Raw genomic sequence first — 19,072 nt, 5'->3', positions numbered from 1 at the left:
TATATTCCTGGATAGAGCTGGAACCCATTCTACTAAGTGAAGTATCTCAAGAATGGAAGAACAAGCACGACATGTACTCACCAGCAAATTGGTATTAATGGATCAACACCTAAGTGGACATATAGGAGTAACATTTATCGGGTGTCAGGAGGGTGGGAGGGGGGAGGAAGGGATGGGTATATACAACCACAACAAGTAAGATGTGCAACGTTTGGGGGATGGTCACACTTGAAGCTCTTACTCGAGGGTCGAGGGGGGCATGGGCAATATAAGTAACCTTAACACTTGTACCCCCGTAATACGCTAAAAAAAAAAAAGAAAGAAAGAAATGCCCTTCCCACCCCTGGCAGCCTAGAAAACTCCTATGCATCCTTTAAGGCCCCACCAGCCCCTCCATTCTATAAAACGACTTCCTCTTTTATATTTCTTCAACTCTTTAACTATGTTTTTTGTACTACATATTATGTGCTATTACCATGTTTCCCAAAAAATAAGACAAGGTCTTATATTTATTTTTCCTCAAGAAGATACCCTAGGGCTTATTTTCAGGGGATGTGTTATTTTTTTTAAGTACGGTACAACAATCTACATTTATTCAAATATAATTTAAGTCGTCTTCTTCTGGAACATCATCATAACTCTCCAAACCCCAAATTCCATCCTGAATTTCTTGCCACTCTATTTCCTTTAGAACCATTGGCCCTAATCTCTCATGTCGAGCAATAGAGCTCTCATGGGGCAGATGTGACAAAATGCATGGGTTGTGCAGATGCACTGCGTAGCCACGCCCACCACTAGGTCTTATTTTCAGGGTAGGGTTTATATTGCGCAAATGCTTAGAAATCCTGCGGGGGCTTATTTTATGGGTAGGTCTTATTTTTGGGGAAACACGGTATTTTTTAGCTGTTTAATAGTCTGTGTCCCTTACTAAACTATATGCTTCTTAAGGGCACATTTCAAATCTTCATAGACATTGAGGTGACCTAGAAGATGCCACACGTTTGTTATTGAGTGAGTAAATGACTTGTGCTTCAGAATCAAAGACTGCAGCAATAAAGGCATTAGAGAATATGGCTCAATTTCAACGTATGGTTCTCTTTTACAGAACATACTCTTGAGTAAAAAGAAAAATAAAGAAAAAAACTAGAGGCCAGGCATGGTGGCTCACGCCTTAATCCTAGCACTCTGGGAGGCCGAGGTGGGAGGATCGCTCAAGGTCAGGAGTTTGAAACCAGCCTGAGCAAGAGCGACACCCTGTCTCTACTAAAAACAGAAAGAAATGAATTGGCCAACTAAGAATATATAGAAAAAATTAGCCGGGCATGGTGGCGCATGCCTGTAGTCCCAGCTACTCGGGAGGCTGAGTCAGGAGGATCGCTTGAGCCCAGGAGTTTGAGGTTGCTGTGAGCAAGGCTGACGCCATGGCACTCCAGCCCAGGTGATAGAGTGAGACTCTGTCTCAAAAAAAAAAAGAAAGAAAGAAAATCTATTTAAAAAATAGAAAAAGAGGCCGGGCGCTGTGGCTCACGCCTGTAATCCTAGCTCTTGGGAGGCCGAGGCGGGCGGATTGCTCAAGGTCAGGAGTTCAAAACCAGCCTGAGCAAGAGCGAGACCCCGTCTCTACTATAAATAGAAAGAAATTAATTGGCCAACTGATATATATATAAAAAAAAAAGGCCGGGCGCTGTGGCTCACGCCTGTAATCCTAGCTCTTGGGAGGCCGAGGCGGGCGGATTGCTCAAGGTCAGGAGTTCAAAACCAGCCTGAGCAAGAGCGAGACCCCGTCTCTACTATAAATACAAAGAAATTAATTGGCCAACTGATATATATATAAAAAATTAGCCGGGCATGGTGGCGCATGCCTGTAATCCCAGCTACTCGGGAGGCTGAGGCAGAAGGATCACTCAAGCCCAGGAGTTTGAGGTTGCTGTGAGCTAGGCTGACGCCACGGCACTCACTCTAGCCTGGACAACAAAGTGAGACTCTGTCTCAAAAAAAAAAAAAAAAAAAAAAATTAGCCGGGCATGGTGGCGCATGCCTGTAGTCCCAGCTACCCGGGAGGCTGAGGCAGAAGGATCACTCGAGCCCAGGAGTTTGAGGTTGCTGTGAGCTAGGCTGACGCCACGGCACTCACTCTAGCCTGGGCAACAAAGTGAGACTCTGTCTCAAAAAAAAAAAAAAAAAATAGAAAAAGAATAAGAAAAAACAAAACCAAAATAAAGTATAGTTCTTTACCAAGCCTGAATCCCAAATACTATACACTTGATAAGTATCTGAGTGACTGGAAACTTTGGCATTCCCTCCTCTGGAGGTCGTTTCTTCCGTCCGGATGGGCTACAAAAGCTCAACCACTTCAACTTTCTGAAAAAGGAGTCTGTGCACCACTCATTACCAAAAATGTTTTTCCAGTAGCAAACCGTCCTCTGAGCTATGTGCCATGATAGAAAATGTTGTCTGGCTGAGGTCACAACATACGTATTCAGAACCGATGCCCCTTCATGAATGTGGAAGGGTCTGTCTGTTAGGTCGCTTGGTTTGCTAGCATCATGATTCTCTGCCAGAACACAGGATCTACACTGCAGGTGAATCAAGACTGATGACACATAAGTCACTGGTGTAAATAACTTCTCAAGCATCATTTCCAGATCTTCCCATTGTTGATTCTGGATTACCTGCCTTTTATAGATATATTTTTAGAGAGGCAGGGGGTCTCACTATGTTGCCCAGCCTGGTCTCGAACCCCTGGCTTCAAGCAATTCTCCTGCCTTAGCCTCCCAAGTAGCTGGGGACTACAGGCACAAGCCACTGTGCCCAGGGAATTATTATATTTTTAGAAGTAATGTGATACCGAGTACAAGTATCATTTTATATTAAAATGACAAATGAATTTAATAAATCAAAATGACAATTTGTGCTAAAAAGTTGACTATACCAGTCATGTAAAAGCTAACAGTTTTTCACTTCACCGTTAAAATATAGTGCTGATACGTTAGGCTGAGTGTCAGAATAAAAAACATAGGCAAAGCATTTATGAATAAAGTGGTTGTAATTTGATGGTGGGGGGAAAAAAAGCCTCTTTCCTTATAGTTAAAAATAGAGTGAAAGGATAGCAGGCGGGTGCAGAACAGCTGAAGGTGTGTCTGGAAAGACAGGTGGGAGTTGTTCCCTAACTCATCTCCGATAATGACACGATGGGCTCAGACCTGCGGACTTTACCCCAGCAGCAGTGAGGAGTGACGGAAGTCGTGGGCTCTGGGGTGTGGAAGGCAGGAGCCTCCAGGGCAGGCAGAAGTCAGAGCAAGGGCCCAGCACGGTGGCTCACGCCTGTACTGTAATCCTAGCACTCTGGGAGGCTGAGGCGGGCAGATTGCTCGACGTCAGGAGTTCGAAACCAGCCTGAGCAAGAGCAAGACCCCGTCTCTACTATAAATAGAAAGAAATTAATTGGCCAACTAATATATATAGAAAAAATTAGCCGGGCATGGTGGTGCATGCCTGTAGTCCCAGCCACTCGGGAGGCTGAGACAGGAGGATCGAGTAAGCCCAGGAGTTTGAGGTTGCTGTGAGCTAGGCTGACGCCAGGGCACTCACTCTAGCCTGGGCAACAAAGCCAGACTCTGTCTCAAAAAAAAAAGAAGTCGGAGGAGGGAAGAGTGGCAGTGGTGACTAGGCCCAGGGATGGGATCTGCTTGAGTAGGAAAGGCTTGAGTCCAGCTAGAGCTCCCTCCTTCCTCTCTCTCCTCTTCTCGCCTCTCTCCCCACCCTCTTCCAGCTCTTCTCCCTTCCTCCTCTCTTCTAGTTTTTTTCTTTCCCTACCACTGATTATTCTCCATTCACTTTCCTTTGCCCTTTCCCTGCTCATAACTTCCCATTATTACTGTCCATTTTCCTTCCTTGTACGGTCTCTCCTGTCCCTCCTTCTCTCACTCTCCCTTCTCACAACCACAGTCCAACAGACGGGGCCCACCATATTTTTCTACCATAGAAACATGTGTGGTCAGAAGGGCCTTCACCTGAATCCTGGCTTCCCCACAAACTGTGTCTTCCCGAGCTGGCCTGAGTTTGTCGGGTTGGAGAGCATGTACCAACAGCTGCTCACGCTTAGCGAGCGCCTACCCTGGGTCAGGCACTCACGACGCACATTCACGTGCAGTAGTTTAATTCACACTCACAATCATTTGGGAAGGGACTACTCTTATTATCTCCATTAAACCAGAGGAAACTGAGACCTAGAAATGTTCAGCAACTGGCCCAGCTTCACATAGCCAGGAAAGAGCAGAGCCAGGATTTGAACCTTGGGCCTTGGCCTCTTCATCACTAGGCATTACCCACAAGGAAGCTATGGGGTATCCAGAATGGCATCTGGCCTTAGGGCACTGGATAAGCTTCCAGTAAGGGTTGGTTCCTTTTCCTTCCTTAGCTAATGTCTGTTCATGCACACACACACACACACACACACACACACAAATATATATATATATATATACAAAAAATATATATATGACACATATATATATAATTTTTTTGTTGAGAAAGTCTTGCTCTGTCAACCAGGTAAAATGCAATGTCATCATCATAGCTCGCAGCAACCTCAAATTCCTGGGCTCAAGCGATCCTCCTGCTTCAGCCTCTCAAGTAGCTGGGACTACAGGCATGCGCCACCACATCCGGCTAATTTTTTCTATATTTAGTTGTCCCACTAATTTCTTTCTATTTCTAGTAGAGATGGGGTGTTGCTCTTGCTCAGGATGGTCTCACACTCCTAAGCTCAAGCAATCCTCCTGCCTTGGCCTCCCAGAGTGCTAGGATTACAGGCGTGAGCCACCACGCCCGGCCCAGTTTCTGGCTTTATTCTGTGCACTCCATGAGGAGCTGTGTTGTCCACAGCTATCTCCCAAGCACCTTGCATACAGGAGCTGATCAATAAACATTTGCCAGAAGAGTGAACCTCAAGGACAATTCAACTGAAGTAATTCATGAAGTAATTTCATGATACTGAATTTAATCAATTGAATTACACTCTGACTGGAGAATGAATGTGCAACCAGAAAGGGGGATGGTATACACAGCGTGTCTAGTAAAAGCAGAGTATGAAGAGACAAATGTATCAGTGTTTCCAAGAACCTGAAAATCTGGAGCACTAGGACGAGTTCTGTACTAGAGCAGGATGCATTAGGCTCTCATGGTCCAGTGATATTAGCCGTTAAGATAATCCTGTCCACTCCTCTTGCCTTGAGTCAGTAGTCACCAAGCCTATCTTTTAGCTTCCTATTTAGGTATATATAAAAGAAGAGTACGCAGGAATCTGCAAACACAGGTCCCAGGCTATCTGCCAGCTACTTTTCTCTTTGTGAATTAATATATTGGAATCACGCCCCTGATGGCAACCACTGGGTAAGTTAGCCTCTGAGGGCTGATTATCTCTGACTGCTCTAATGATTCTGATCTAAACCCATGACACTGGAACCCAAGACACTGGAACGTGACAATCGAAACATGGTACCTGCGGTGGTGGGCTGACTCATAGGCACTCTCCCATCTCCTTCTCTTGGTATTCACACTTCGTGTGATCCCCTCCACTTGTGCAGGTGGGACCTGCAACTTCCTTCTAACCAACTGAATGCAACACCCAGAGACCAGCCAACTGACAGTCAGTCACCTGTACTCAGTGGGCAGTTGTAGTCAGCTGGGGTTCTGACGCCAAATCACATAGGGTATACTTCTGCTCACCAGGAATAGAATATCTATTTCACAATCTAAGTTTTAAGTCATTTAATAGATTTCCAAATGGCTGACTTGCTTAGAAAAATCTCAAAAGAATACTGAAGAAAGAATAAGAATTTTAACAAGATTTTTTCATAACAGCGGCTCTGTTCTTGCCAGTGGGAGCAAATTATAAATCTAATTTGCCACAAGAGATAAAAGTCACAAGAGTTACCGTTTCATCCCATCAGATGGGCAAAAATCAAGTCTGATAAGATCAAGCATTGACAAGAATATATATGGAGCAACAGGAACGCCAGATGGGAATGTGAATTCCCATCTGTGAACACCATCACTTTGGACAGCAATGTTCAGTATCTAGTAAAGCTGAAGATGCACAGATTTTCCCCATTACCCAATAATTCTATTAAGAAATACTCAAAAAACTTTCCAAATGTGTTCACAGGAGGCATTTACAAGAATGCTTAAGGTAGCATTGTTTCTAATTGCCAAAAAGTGGGGAGAGGGGAATGAACACCCATCATAGGCAAACGGATGAATAAACTATGATGTATTCGTGCAACAAAAGGACAAATAGCATTGAAAAAAATAAATGAATTTGAATTATAAGTCCCAATGTGAATGAATCTCCACAAATATATTACGTGGAAAAAGCAAGTTGAAGAAGGATATGGACGCTATACAATGTCATTTTTACAAAGGTTTAAAATATGCCAAATAATATGCAAAATGCATAACAACTAAAGGTGAATATGGAAATGACAAACACCAAGTCAGGTCATTATTTTATCTCTGAGTGGCAGATAGACAGTATCAGATAGAAGCTTACAGGGGGCTTTGAATAAATGTATGTTTTACTTCTTAAACTTAATTTTTCATTATAGCATTAAAAAAGAAAGGAAGAAAACTACTTCTAGGAAGTAATTTTGCCCCCACTTAAACAAAAGAAAAAAATGACCAAATACGTAAATAGTTCAAAGGAGAGTCAAATTGTTAGTGTCTCCAGGGTATTCGCAGAACTCACACTTGCCTTGCGCATTCTAAGTCCAAGAGATGGGAATCTCATGGCAACAGTAACTAAATCTCTCCATCAAATCCCTGCACTTACAGCATTTAATCCACACTTAACCTTATGTGATCTTAACAAGATGTTAATATTTCTATAAATGGCTACTGGTTCAATGTCCAACAACAGAAGAGTAGTTAATTAGAACAATGCACATCCACTCAAAAGAATATCAACAGGTATTTAAAATAATAGTTACATCCATAAGTACAGCAATCCTTTAGTGAAAATATTAAAATATAAAATAAAAAAATAAAATAATAGTTACAAAGACTATGATGTAACACAGAAAATACTGATAATATGAGCTAGCTATAATGTTAAGTTTTAAAAAAAAATCAAGGTGGATTTATGGTATATACTGTACAGAACTACAATCAAGGCCTGGAAACCAGAGCTTTGCTCCATGGTACCAGTTTAGGTGGTCCAAATGTTTTAACTTAACAGTTTAAAGGGTCCCTGCAAGTTTTTAAGTTCTCTGCCACCACTACCACGGCCACCATTGCCATACCCCACTGCTCTTCTTCCTCCTCCACCTTCTCTCCTCCCCATAGTGAGAAGCCTGCCTGAAGCCCAGCAGAGGTGGATGGGGCAGGAGACCCAAGGTCAAGGGCAAAGCAACCGCTGCCCCACTGACTGCACAGGCCACCAGTTACAGCAGGAGCTTTCCATAAATTAACCGAATGGGCCAGACTGGGGAAGTGCTTCCAAATGATGTGCAAAGGAAATGAAAATAGCACAAATAAGGACACCCTGACTCCTGCTTAGTAGGCAGCTCACCTCTCCCCACTCCTGAGCAGAATTTTTGAGACTAGGTGAGCACTTCTTGGAAGAAATACACTGGGCTTAGTACCAGGCTCACATATTTAGGGATGTAGATGGCATTATGGTTGTAAGGCAGATATGGGGGAAATTTGGGTAAATCATCTAGGTCTTACATGGTCTCTACAATGTTGGGTGTACTCACACCAAAACATCCGTCCTTGGACACACTAGGCCAAGGACACACCCACGTTTCTGACACACCTTGGCATTTTGTCAGTCGTACATTACCCCAGCAACCCAGAAATCCCTCCACCAAAGTGGAGAGGGTAAGGCAAGGGTTCCAGTACTAGAAGTACTATTATACTAATATCCTTTAAAAACAGCAGAAAGAAATAAATTGAAATGTCAATAGCGGCACTGGGGACACTTTTATCCTGCTTTTATTTTTGAAATACTTTAATAAGCGTATTATTTTCACAATGACAAAAATTTAAATAAATACTTCTTGAATAAAAGAATGAACCAAGGAACAACAAAAAACTCAGAAACTGCTCATTTACAGCTATCAAAACCAAGAAATAAGCCTGATCCCGGGTTTAAAAGATTGTATGGTTCAGTTAAAACATGCTTGCTGTCAGTTTTTACCCCGGCTCATTCCCTGTGGGCGCGTAATTAGGCTTGAGCCTGGTGCTCTCATCAAAGCTGTGATTGAAGCCTGGATTGCCTGTGCATCAGGGAATCGGGTATGTTGTACAGGTTCGGTGGCTCCAGGGTGCCACCAGCAGGGTATTCCAAAAGCCTTAGGTTCCAGGGAAAGCGTCCCTGGAACCCTGAGTCCCTCCGCAGGGTCCCAGAGCAGATATTTCCAACGCCTTTTGTGAAAACGGCCTCAATTGCACTTAGCAAGACTCTAGCAAGACTCGTGTCCTTTCCCCTTCCGCTCTATCACATTCACAAAGGGAATTCTGTTGGAGGTAGAACCATGAGGGGTGATTGTGTTTCTGACCCACCAAAATGAACTTTTTAGAATGCTTAAAACGTTTTCGGTGGTCTTCCAGCCAGTGCAGTGATCACTGTATAAATAAAAGGATGCAGCCAATCGGCAATCCACACGGCCTCTATCAGGTCCGGATGGATTTACAAACGGACCCCTCGGTGGAATGGACACTGATGTTGCTTTCATCCACCCTCCACAGCTAAGAACGGTCTTAACGTTTTTATGAGAACCCTGCAAAAACAGATTGGTTTTTGTTCTCATCTATTAATAACAGCTATTTTGAAATGCTATTTAAATCTTCTATTGTTATTTGAACTGTTCATGGATTACGTCTCCCCAGCCGAGCTGCTCTGGGGCAGCAGGGACCACATCCCGAAGGAATCTGTGACCCCCACGGAGCCTGGCAGGGTGCCGCCTCTTTGCAGACACTCATAAATATTTGTGCACTTGCCTTTTTGTTTTTCCAGTTAGGGAAGGCCCATTGTTTTAATTGTTGAGTTGCTCTGCCCAAATGACATATGGATTGCTGACTCAAGGTGCCTCTCCAGCTGTGAGCCCGGCACATGGCTTAAGGTCACCCTGCCGTGTGCCCCCGGGCACTCACACCAAAAAAAGAAGCATCTTAGTATTACATTAAGGGCGTTTTCTTATGATAAACAGCTATATTTGGCCACTTTTCTTCCTAGCATTAGAAAAGACACCTTCCCAAATGTTGAAAAGGGAATGTGCTAAATGCAACAGCTAGAACAGAAAAAAATAGTATTAAAAGCTGGTGTAAACTCTCTTATCTACTGAACTACCTCCACCCCCAGTTGCACCAAGAATCACATAGAGGAAGGGGAGGCACAACTCTGTGTATTCGTGCAGACAGAATGCCAGTGGTGATTTTTGGGTTCTACCCTGTAGGAGTCCTGGACTGAAATGCTAAGGATCTGGGCTTGGAAGAAAGAATCCAGTCTCCAGTCTGTGCCCTTTTTCTCACACACAGAGCGAGGGGGTTGGACTTCTCTGCCTAACATGAGAGTCTATGAGTGACTCTTTTATTTGGAGTAACAACTTGAGCACAGCACATTAATTTTATAACTATCTCACAGAGAGCAGGGGAGGACTCTAGAGCTTTTCCAGAGATAATTAAAAATGGGGGAGGGGGGGGGAAGGAACCTGAAATAAACAAAAAGCAAGCTCAAGGCACCAGGGCTTTCTGAATAACATCTTCCCGGTTAAACAATTTTAAGAATTCCTATAATGCAAAAGAAACCCCCACACATTCTCTCCCACATAAACATGCTTTTTATTTAAGCCACACTCAGCTCCAGCAGCAGAATCTCTCTCGCCTTCACTTCCACAGCTACTTCATCCAGAGAGGATGTCGTCTCCCCAAAAGCATGCTTTGTGAGGGGGTGGGGAGGAGAGCTGACCACCGGTCAGCAAGGCAGACACACCTGGAGGGAAGAATACTGCAGTTCCCAAATAACCCCAGCAACTCACCCCCCTAAAATCTGACTTGTGACCTCAAGGCCCAAGGTTGCTTTAGCAGAGACTGAAAAATTCGGGCTTTCTGATGTTTATCAACCAGCTCATTCCCAGTGACTTTCCTGGTGTGCCAGAACGAGGTAATTATTTTCCGATAGACCATTTTATTCTCCCCGATAACTACATTTAAAAAAATACCAGGAACCACTGAGCCATGGAAAAAGGAATCAACAAAAAGATCACTGAGCAGTAAAAAGCAATTGAGTTTTCTCTTTTCCCCAAAATCACCTGCCTTTATATGAAAAACTCGTGGAACAAAAAGACACATTTCAGTAAGTCCAAAAAGTGAAATAACCAGTAGGGAGAGGGAGGACAATAGAAGAGATGTTAAGAGAAAGGACCAGGCAGAAAGGGAAGAAGAGGAGAAATCGCAGGTGGAAGGGAAGAGGGAGCCAAGGAGGCGCATAGGGGAAAGAAGAGACCAGACACGCAGGAGGAAGCAGGTGGCTTCAGGGTTCCAAGGGAGGAAGTGAGCCTGAGAAACTACTCCTCTCACATTCAGCTGCTCATTTGGGGTGTGAGGAACTAGATGGGCCATTTTTAATATGCTATGTTAGGTTTCTCTACTGTTTTTTTAAATCCAATGTGCTCTTTCTTTGTCTTGACACACATACACGAAATTAAGATGTCATCAGAGAAAGCTCATTTTTTTTCTACCTACAACACGAAAATACCTTCTCAAAGTATCTCCTATTTTCCTAAAAGATCCAGTTTTGAGCCAACACCCATCTGACTGGGTAAGGTAAGGGTCACAAACCCACCTTCAAGGACCAGATGCTAGCAGACATTCTGCGTGCTCGCTTACCGATTTATCAAATTACTTAGTCCAGACAACAAATACTCATTGAGGCTCTGTGGTGCTGAACGAGACACGGCCCCCACGCTAGAGGGACTTCAATTCTATAGGGAAATGAGACTAGCAGGCCACCGTGCAAGAATGGAGAGGCTGGTAAGGGCCGCATGAGTGGCACCAACCAGGTGTTGCCACCAGGCAGAGTCACTTTGAACTGGGCCATCAGGAACAGCATTTGTGCAGCAGGCATTTGAGTCAGATATTCAAAGGGGTAAACTATACGCATTCAGGGCACCGTGAGAAAGGGTAGAGAGAGGACCAAGCAGAGGAACACCGACTAGTAAGAACCGTGGGCCACACCGGTTCCTCTTGCTAAGCTGGAACAGTCGATCGAGGCCAGTGTGCGGAGGCATTCCCTCCATCACTGCCTGGAACAGGAGAAAGACAGGAGGGAACAGAAAGGAAGGGACAATGGGGGAGCACTGGGCAGGGAGCACCCCAACATTCAGTGACCAGTTGGATGTGGGAGTGTGCAGAAGAGCCGCAGATATTCAAGTGCCAGCTACAGACTGGAGCAGGGCAGCGCGAGAATCACTGAGGAAGGCACCAAGGGGGACACGCTGCTGCTACTCACTAGAAAACATCAGACGAGCCCACGTTAAAGGCCGTTCTACAAAATAACCAGCCTGTACTCTTCAAAGGTGTCAGGGTTGTGAAAGACAGAATGACTGGGAAATGGTCCCAGATTAAAGAAAAATGAAAGAGGCCTGAAAATAAATGCAACGTAAGATTCTGGACCAGAAAACATCTTGTTTTGTTTTTTTTGTTTTTTGAAACAGAGTCTCACTCTGTTGCCCAGGCTAGAGTGAGTGCCGTGGCATCAGCCTAGCTCACAGCAACCTCAAACTCCTGGGTTCAAGCAATCCTTCTGTCTCAGCCTCCCAAGTAGCTGGGACTACAGGCATGTACAACCATGCCTGGCTAATTTTTTCTATATATATTAGTTGGCCAATTAATTTCTTTCTATTTTTAGTAGAGATGGGGGGAGGGTGTCTCACTCTTGCTCAGGCTGGTTTCGAACTCCTGACCTTGAGCAATCCGCCCGCCTCGGCCTCCCAAAGTGCTAGGATTACAGGCGTGAGCCACCACGCCTAGCCAGCATCTTGTTTTAATTAAGATCTTTCTTTCTCCCTTTTTGCTATAAAGGACATTACTAGGACAATTGGTGACACTTGAATAAGGTCTGTAGATTAGATAATAGTACTGAGTCAGTGTTAGTTTTCTGATTTTGACATTTGTTATACAAGAAAATGTCCTTTTATAAAGGAAATATACATGTAAGTATTTAGGGGGATAAAGGTGTGTAACATGTCTACAACTTGCTCTGAAATGGTTTAGGACAAATCACAACATATATGTTTGTGTGCATATGGACATACATGTGGACAGACACAGAGAGAGAGAGAGAGAACATGATGGAGTGAGAATGATAAAGCAAGTGTGGTAAAAAAAAATCAATAGCTATAGAATTTGGTTTAAAGGTATATTGGAATTATTTAAATTATTCTTGCAGCTTCTTCATAAATCTGAATTATTTCAAACTAAAAATTTTTTAAAGGTGGGAAAGATGATTAGGGAAGCCAGGATTACAGAACAGAAGAGAAATAGTCTAGCTTCTGAGTATTAAATTCTGAGTGGGATTTGGGGGACAGGTCAGGACTGGAAATGTCGATTTGGAGGCATCTGGGGACCCTGAGCAAAACAGGGTTAAAAGCAGGGCTCCAGGGTCAGATGGCCGGATTTCCTTTCCCAGGTCTGCTCCTGGACAAGCAGAGCCTTAACTGAAATTGTTCTAATTTCCCTCTGCTTCACTTTCTCCACCTACATGACAGGAACAATAAGAGCCTGTGCCCCACGGTTGGAGGGAGGATTCGCAGACGTAATGCAAGTGTACAAGGGTGCCCAGGGAGGCGCTGGCAAGTGCCCAGTGCTCTGGAACTGCTATTGTGGGCTTGGACGTGACGTTGAGCTGGAAGAGAGAAGGGGGGAGGCCAGGAAAGGGACAGAAAAAGACCAAGGACAGGATGTCACAGAATCCCCACATCTAGAGGCCAGGAGACAAGGAAAAGAAGAAAAATGAGGTGTGAATGGGCCCAGACAGCCAGTGCTTTGGAGACGGGGAGACATGCAGGAGGAGGGCCGATGCCAGCCGGAGACGCAGGGCAGGGATCAAGGCCGGGGAAGCCACAACCAGGACACTTCTGAGGGAGCACCCCCAGGAAGCAGTTTCAACAGAAAGATGAGGGGTGAAGCCAGAAGAGGCGAGTGGACAGTCAGAGGAGAGAAACCGAGGACAGCTCAACAGAGCAGCAGGGGCTAGAACGGCCCTGTCCCGTATAGTAGCCATTGCCCTCACGTGACTGCTTAAACTGAATTCAAATTCATTTAAAACTAACTGAAATGAAAAGCTACGTTCCTCAGTCACGCTGGCCACATTTCATGTGCTCAATAGCCACATGTGGCAGGTGACTACCACACGGGGCAGTATAGACATAAAATAAGTTCCCTCACCACAGCAAGTTCTATTGGAAAGAGCTGGGACTTAAGCACAATTTCTTAGGAGGAGAAATTTCTTATGGTGGAGTGAGGGTTGGGGATAGAGTTAGGAGGGACCCAAGAAACTGGAGAAAGTGAATAACAAATACAGCAAGTTCCCAAAAAGAGGCAAGAAGGAAGGGATAAAGTTCAGAGAATGAAGAATGTGGAGTGTATGTGGGTTAATCATGGGGAAAGGACTTGTAGACATTTTCTTCCTTTGAGAAAGAGAAAATAAAGGACAAAAAAGAGGAAGAGAGAAATGCTTCGGGGAAGCGAGGAAGGTAAAGTGGGAATTTATATTGTGAAATCAGTGGTGAAATTGGAGCCAGCATAAATTTGCTATGGCACCAGTCCGAAGGTCTTTATGATCTTCTCCTGGATAATTTGACAGGCTGGGAGAAGAAAAAGCAGATAATGAGTGTGATTTTGGACTGAGGACTGGAATATGAGAAGCTCAACATGCTAAGACAAAGGATTCTGGATTCCAGACAAAACTGAAATGGCTGGCAACCCATACACTCCAAGTCAAAACGGAGCCATAAAGGGGCAGAAGGATGGAACAGTAGGGGATTAAGGGACAAGAGTCCTCAGCGATGGTTAAAACCAGGTGTGACAGGTGTAAAGAATCAGCTGAGTAGACTGAAGTCCAAGTTCCAGATCTTGAAAGTGGAAAAATTCCCAAGACTCAACAAGTCCAACATGTTAGTAGTTGGAGAAAAGTAGAAACTGAGGCCACAGAAGTTGATGTTGAGGAACCTCAAGGTCAATGAATTAAAAGAGCCTCAACATAAACCCCAAAGTCACCGGCAAGAAACACAGCAGAGAAGAGAATGAAGCTAGTTGCTCACATTTTGTGTTAGTTTCTTAGTTTATCACTTTTTTGCAGCATCAAGTGAAGTGATTCCCACTGAACCGGGGCGGACATCAGAATTACCCAGAGTTCTCTTTTCTCTCCTCATCCTCCCTGTCCTACTGCTCCTCCTTTTGGGGTTTGGTTTTTGTTGCTCTTCTTCCTGTTTTCAAGACAGGGTCTTGCTCTGTCACCTAAGCTGTAATGCACTGCCATGATCATAGCTCACTGCAACCTCAATTTCCTGGGCTCAAGAGGTCCTCCCACCTCAGCCTCCGGAGTAGCTAGAACTACAGACATGCACCACCAAGTCCAGCTAATTTTTCCATGTTTTATAGAGATGGTGTCTCTCTATGTTGCCCAGGCTGGTCTTGAACTCCTGGCCTCAAGTGATCCTCCCACCTCAGCCTCCCAAAGTGCTGGTATTACAAACGTGAGCAATCGTGCCCGGCCTGGGTTTGTTTCTAAAAATAAGGATTTTTAGATCTTGCCTGCCTCCCTCCCCTGTGATTCTAATTTGGTATATTTGAGAGAGTCTGAAGAGTAATGTTTTTCAGAATGTTCCAGGTGATCTGAGGAGCCACCAGGTTTGGGAAGCACTGAGCCAGAGGATAAGAAGGAAGGCATGGGCGCACAAGCAGACAGCACTACCTTCTAAGAGACTTGGTTGGGGATGGGCTCATGGCTTGGAAGTGGCACTAGGGAGCCAGTGGAAGGTGTTCCCTCAGGCTCTGGTGCTAGGGGAGGGAGAGGAGGTGGGCTCAGTGACAAAAAAAAATGAAAATTCAGGAGTGTGGCTGTAGGATACAAGAAATAAGACACTGAAAGGCAAACTGGAGTCATATAAGTTAGTGGCCTGCAGAGAGAGGAGGCTGAATAATTTGCTAATGAGGGTTCCAAGTGCAATGATGTGTGTGGGTTCATTAGAGGGTTTGTGGGGTTTGGCAGTTGAATTCTTGGGCAGTAAGGATTTTTCTGTCTCTGTGCTATCAGAATTCTAACATGTAAACCATTAAAGATTATTAAGCCCTCGGGGAAAACAAGCTTGCAGAAGATTATACATCAACCTTGGAAACTTTGTCTTCCCACTCCACATTTTCATACAGATGAAATCAGATTCGGATGAATATCAAAGATAGCCTTGACGCAGAAAGTCTGAAGAGGAAACCCGAGGAATCTGTAAGAGGGCACTTCCTCCCTTCCACCACCATGGAGCAGGGAAGTTTATCCACTGAGAATATGGAAGGGGGCCTGCGTGTCTTTTTTAGTACCAGCCAATGCTAAAAATAGAAGTGCCACAGCCTACTAGGGCTCAGGAGCACTCTCCCAACTCACTCACACACACACACACACACACACACACACTCTCTCTCTCTCTCTCTCTCTCTCTCTCTCTCTCTCCATGACAGGATCCTGAAGGCAGATACAATGTGCAAATTCTAAGGACCGCTCTCAAAAAAAAAGAACATATTTACTCTCACAAACCTCACTCTCATTTAAAGAGCAAGCTGCAAATGTTTGCCCCTGCTTCCAAGAAAGCTGCACTTTTGTGCATTCAAATCATCTTAGCATTATTTCTGGTTACTCCCGTGAAATAATTTATAACGCTGGCGTACACAGACTCTAAGCTGAGGGTGCGAGCGCACGCGCACACGCAGACACACACACACACACACACACAACCTCGTGCACATTGAAGAAATGACTCACTTCATTTGCTGCTGCCTGCCACTACTGGGTTTTGATTTTACCTGTTCAAATACAAAGTTTCCTGTCAGATTAACTACGGGGAAAGAACTCGAGAGCATTAACCCTGATTTTGTTCTTGTCTTTGGGGCCCGCAAGGGGTTTTAACCTGTGCATCTTAAGAGCCACTCTCTCAACCACCAACTGCTCTATCCATAATCTTCCATAAAATGATAACATTTTTTTGCCACTTTGGGAGCCAGTTATGGAAACCCCCGTAGAACAGACAGGGTTGGACCTTGTCTATCTAGTGTGTGCAGAAGCGTACTTTGGGGCTCTTTCTCGGCTCGCAGCACAAGGCACAACAGCAGCGCGGAACTGCAAAGAGCCCGAGCCCCTCCTTCGAAAGATGAGGAAAAGAGAAGGGGCCGAGGAGCGGAACGGTTACCCCGCCCAAGGTCACTCAGCTCTGAGTGGCGGGTCTGCGGACTCGCCCCTGCCCCGGGCCATCTGCGCACCGGCGCCGCCCCCCCAGACAGTCCCTCGGGGCTCCGGCTGGGTTGCTAGCATGCGGCCCCCGCGAAAATGCAGCGCCAGTTGCGCTCCGCGCCCAACTTCATCCCTTCGCGTCAGCATGCAGTTAACCCTCTCGCCCGCGGCGTGTCACATGGGCCACGCGCAGCTCCCTCTCTCCCCCACGCCTGTCTACTGAGCGGCTGCCCCAAGGTCACCGGCCGTCCCGGGGAGCTCCCGCCGCCCGGACCCGCAGGACGCGCGGCCGGGGGTCCGGGGCGCGGCACTCACCGGCGCGGGGGGCGGGCGCGCCCCGGCCGCCCATGTCCTCGCCGGCGCGGCTGGGTGCGGCGGCCGCGGGCGCTGGCTGAGCAGGGCGCCCGGCTGCGGGCCCGCGCCGCGGGGAGCGCCGGCCAATCAGCGCGCGCCTGCCGCCTGGCCCCGCGCGCGGCCCGGCCGGGTTCGCAGCTCCCGGGCGGGGGGCGCGAGCCGCCGCGCGCAGCCCGAGCCGCTTCCGGGCGCGTTGCCTGGACGCGGTTGCCGTGGCAGCCCGAGCTGGAGGCTTTCCCCGCGCACCCGCGCCCAGCCTGCCGGCGCCGCCCCTCCTCCCGCCGCGTTCCCACACCCAAAATAGCCTCCGCGCCGCGCGGCCGGTCCCCGCGGCGCCCGCAGCCCCGCGCCCGGAGTCGGCGGGCGGGGATTTCGCTCGCTGGGACAGAAACCCCGGCGTAGGGCTGCCTGACTCGAAGGGAGAGGTGTCGAAAGGGTGCCTGATGAAGATAACAGCCACCGTGGTTGCGGCTCTGTGATTCTCCCCAGAGTCCTGACATCCCCTATTTACCAAACGTCTTTCCCACAAAATTAGTTAGCCCCCAGCCCCCCCGAAAATAAAACCTGGGGAGAAGTTCATTGATTAGGCCTCGGCTCGCGCGCCGTCGCCCCACCTGTGCAGGTGAACCAACCCTCGGGGGCTGCTGTCGTCGAATGAATCACCTAGACACCTGCGGCTGAGACCAAGGACCGCGCCTGTCTCCTCGCAGCAGACACGACGCAAGAGAGAACTGCTAACAACCCCCTTCTCCCCCTGCCTTTCTGCTCCCTCTGCTTCGCGCCCCTCCCGAGGCGCCCGAACTCTTTCCGCCTCCCTCTGGGTTTGGGATTCTCGTTGTGATTCTGCCCTAGCCGGTTCGCTCATCCTTTCGCTTCCTCTCGGTGGGCGGAGTTGGGGACCCCCCACCTTCGCCAGCCTCGCCCGCGTCAGGTTCCCACCTCCGTCGCAGTCGCTGGTCCTTGCCCTGCGCAAGGTGGTCCCGTCTGCCTGCCCGCGACAGCCCCGCGAGCTGCTGCGGAGTGAGGCTGAGCCGTTTGGGGAATCCTCGCTCCGGCAGCGATCTGTGTGTGGCCTCGGGTGAGCTGCGGCTGCTTCCCCGCCTATGGAACGGGACACTGCCCCCCGCAACGGGCTACTGCATCTGTAGCGTGCGTTCAGTCCATGGTGTTTATTGGATGCTTGCCAAGTGCCAGCAACTATGCTCAGCCGTAAGACACAGCGGTGGAGAAGGAAAAAAAAAAAAAAGAGAGAGAGAGAGACATCACTGTCTACGCTCATGGAGTTGCTAGCCTGGCATATGTTAATCGAGCCATCACAGACACATGCAAGACTGCCATGGTGACCAGGAGAGTCGTGGCCTTTCTACTCCAGCGATGCGGAGACCTGAGCTAACAGCATCCCTGGAGCGCTGTAGAAAGCTCAAGGATTATTCTTTCCTTTTCTCCGCCAGATTCCCACTGGCTGGTGCGGGGTATGTTCTCGGTAAATACATATTGAATAGAATCCTATGTCGTGGTGGTGACAGTATCACTCTATTTCCCGGTGACATTCTGCCACTTTAAATACATTCAAAACATATGTAACTGCCACAATTTCTGGAAAGGTGCGAAGGTATTAATATTACCAGAAATCACCCATGGAAACCCAGAGCCCATCACAGAGAGTCCAGAAAAAGATTCAATATGTTTCGTGCCTGTCTCCAACGCGTTGCCTTCCAGTGCGTAGAGTGTGCATCTTAGACGGGCACATGACGGCCCCCTCTGCCTCAGCCTCCCCTCTCTCTTCACTGCTCCTCACTACTGGGCCCCCCATCCTGCCCCTCCCCCTCCAGTCAAAGCTTCCCGCCTCCCTAGGAGGGACCCTTATATATTCCTCAGCATGGAGTGCCTGTAAAACAGAGGAAACTCCCTCTTCCTACTTCTCATGACCTTCAAAGACACTCTGATATTTTATTTTCTACAAGACTGCTTCACTCTCAAGGATAGGGAGGGAGAGGCCCTGGAAGGTGAGGGGCTCCTGCCATATGTATGCACCCTTTATAGAAGCTGCCTTGAATTTCCTTTCTCAAAATCATACCAATTAACAAATAAAAGTCTGGGCGCAGTGGCTCACGCTTGTAATCCTAGCATTCTGGGAAGCCGAGGCGGGCAGATGACTCTAGGTCAGGAGTTCAAGACAAGCCTGAGCAAGAGTGAGACCCTGTCTCTACTAAAAAT

The 19,072-nt window shown here is 47.0% G+C and overlaps 1 protein-coding gene across 3 annotated transcripts in view; it reads right to left on the bottom strand.

The window, feature by feature from the left end:
- The window catches only part of FAM81A (family with sequence similarity 81 member A), a 95,475-nt gene that overhangs the window by 53,651 nt on the left and 22,752 nt on the right, over window positions 1-19,072 (bottom strand). The window contains exon 1 of one of the 3 annotated variants that reach the window (XM_076004430.1): window positions 16,817-16,913. The exons of the other annotated variants lie outside the window; for them this stretch is intronic. The gene's annotated coding sequence lies outside the window, so the exon portion shown is untranslated. Of the gene's footprint in view, window positions 1-16,816; window positions 16,914-19,072 lie in introns of those variants that run through there. 3 annotated transcript variants of the gene reach the window in all.

This window comes from Microcebus murinus, chromosome 6 (assembly GCF_040939455.1).
Source record: "Microcebus murinus isolate Inina chromosome 6, M.murinus_Inina_mat1.0, whole genome shotgun sequence".
NCBI lineage: Eukaryota > Metazoa > Chordata > Mammalia > Primates > Cheirogaleidae > Microcebus > Microcebus murinus.
Note: the sequence above shows the minus strand (reverse complement) of the source record. Positions and strands in the feature narration are given on the sequence as shown.